The sequence below is a fragment of the Balaenoptera physalus genome (genome assembly GCF_965194825.1).
Source record: "Balaenoptera physalus genome assembly, contig: HAP1_SCAFFOLD_931, whole genome shotgun sequence".
NCBI classification, from domain to species: Eukaryota; Metazoa; Chordata; class Mammalia; order Artiodactyla; family Balaenopteridae; genus Balaenoptera; species Balaenoptera physalus.
This window is the reverse complement of record NW_028125857.1, coordinates 98810-101278: the sequence shown is the minus strand read 5'-3', so window position 1 is coordinate 101278 and position 2469 is coordinate 98810. Positions and strand designations below refer to the sequence as shown.

The window sequence follows — 2469 nt, the reverse complement described above, 5'->3', positions numbered from 1 at the left end:
ACCTACCAGGTAAGGGGAAGAGCTTTCTAGAATATCCAGACTTCCTGAACAAAGGGAAATTGAAAACCTGGTGACTATGTCGTACTCACAAATAGCTACATGTTAACTTGATATACATAAGGGGCAAATGACACAATCACCTATCACAGACCCTTTCCTAAGCTAGGAAAATCAGGAAGGCCTTTAGAAAATCGTGTAAGTGAGGAAAGAATACAGGTTTCAAAGACAGATAAACTGGTATTAGTCCTAGTTTGGCCTCTTACTTTTTAAACTCGGATAGGTTACCTAACACTCTCAACCTTAATTCATCACCTGTAAAATAGAATAAAAACATCTACTCACCAGAGTAGGGAGGTAAGGATTAGAGACGTGTATAACTCTCCAATATAGTGCCTGCACACAGTGGACATTAAACAAGAGTGGCTACTGTTAATACTATGAAGGAAGCCTCAGAGTGGACCACATTTACCCCAGGCCCACCTGCCATCATATCAAAGTGATTTACTTCACCACCTGTAGTGGGTTGATTTTGTTGGATTCAATGCAGACCATTTTTGTCAAACTTCCAGACTGAGGAAGACTGCAAGAATGTTCTCAGGCTGCAAGACCTGGTAGATAAATTACAGGCAAAGGTGAAATCATACAAGAGACAAGCTGAGGAGGCTGTAAGTATCTTTAAGCCCTTGAGGGAAGAAGAAAACTTCGTTGGGGGTAGAAAGTATATTAAGAGAATGTGTTAATGAGAAAGAAAGAGACCAAGTAAGAATATGTCATTCTTATTTTAAGAGAGATGATATAAATATGAATTTACCCCCAAATCCTAATTATAGAATAAGACCTCAAAACGAGATATTTTTATTATTAAGCAATTTGTAGGGGTTGGGGGAAAAAAAGAAAATTCCAAATAACCCACCTTACTTGATAGCTGCAAAGAATATCCAGCAGAAAATCTAACACCATGATAAATATTCCTCTCCCTCTAGAAATGCACAAAATCAATTGTTCCCAAAAGCCAAACAGAAATCTTTTACCCCAGCTGACTCCTTCCCTCACTACCACTGTCATCAGCAGGGACTTATCCCTGCACATTCGCTGTAGCAAATTAGGATGTGTTGGAAGGTTCTCCAGCTTCACTTTTCCTGGTTGTTCCCCACTCTTCCAGACACAGTGGAGTGGGAAAGAGGTAAGAAAAGGGAACACGAAAGGGAGAGGCACGAATGGTAGTAAGTCCAACCAACAAAGGGCATACTTTCTTCCTATCCCCATCCCCCCACCCGCAGCGTCTCTGTATACCAGAGTCAAAATATATGGCAAAAACATTTCAACTGGGATTTTCCCGAAGTTAGAATTTGACCTTACATTTATTGTCTAACCTCTGTGAGCGAGCGCACATGGGTCTCTTCCTCCTTTTCACTCAGTCCATACATCGTAAATAGACTTCACGTATACCTGGGTTTGACATAATGAGCTCGTCTCTTCCATTTCAAAACTATTTCTTCTTTCATTCTTTAGAATAAAAAATGTAATTGAAGTTACAACTTCTGTCTGCATTTGAAATCAGATATGACAAACAAACCGTAAGAAGAAAATATCTGAGTTGAGAAAATAATCCTGTTTGTGAAAAGTGCAATGAGAACCACAAAGTCTAACTCTCACAACTCTATTCTTAGGAGGAACAATCCAATGCTAATCTTGCCAGGTTCCGCAAGCTCCAGCACGAGCTGGAGGAGGCCGAGGAACGGGCTGACATTGCCGAGTCCCAGGTCAACAAGCTGCGGGTGAAGAGCCGGGAGATTCACACACAAGTCAGTGCAGAGTGAACACATCTGCCTGATGCTGCCAAGGGGCTGAAGAAATGCACAAAATGTGCTATTTTGGGTCACTTGCTTTGTGATGTTTTTCTCTTCATGTTGAATAAATAAAAACTACAGTGAACTGATAAACTGAACCAGACTTATTTACTTCCAAAATTATTTATTCTCAAACACAGTTCTCACCTAGCTATTATTTTTTAACATTATATATGGCTTTGTGGAACATTCAATATCTGTACCTCCCTCACCACCCCGCATCCCTGTTCCCATCTCCAGCTCCACCACACACACACACAATTACCTTTTACTGGACTTAATTTTATTAAATCTCTCTAGACTGTTACAAATGACTAAGGAAACCACTCATGGAGGTTACCCCTTCAGACAGGACACACTCATGCACCCACTGAACAGGTGGTTACTGAGCATCTACTATGCGCCGGGCACTGCTCTCAGTACTATGGGAATAGCAGTGAACAAAGCATACTTCCCTCCCTCTGGGAACTTATATTCTGCAAGGAAAGAAAGGCAGACAACAAATAAGAAGCTGTGTCTACTATATTTAAAATAGATAATCAACAAGAACCTACTGTATAGCACAGGGAACTCGGCTCAGTATTCTGTAATAACCTAAACGGGAAAAGAATTCGAAAAA

General features: G+C 40.6%; 1 long non-coding RNA gene across 1 annotated transcript; it reads left to right on the top strand.

Annotated features, from left to right (window-relative positions):
* The first annotated feature begins 582 nt into the window (after nucleotides 1–582).
* On the top strand, nucleotides 583–1948 carry LOC309653698. The gene is made up of 2 exons (XR_014259375.1): nucleotides 583–665; nucleotides 1671–1948. It is a non-coding gene; the product is annotated as an uncharacterized lncRNA (long non-coding RNA).
* Nucleotides 1949–2469: the final 521 nt, after the last annotated feature.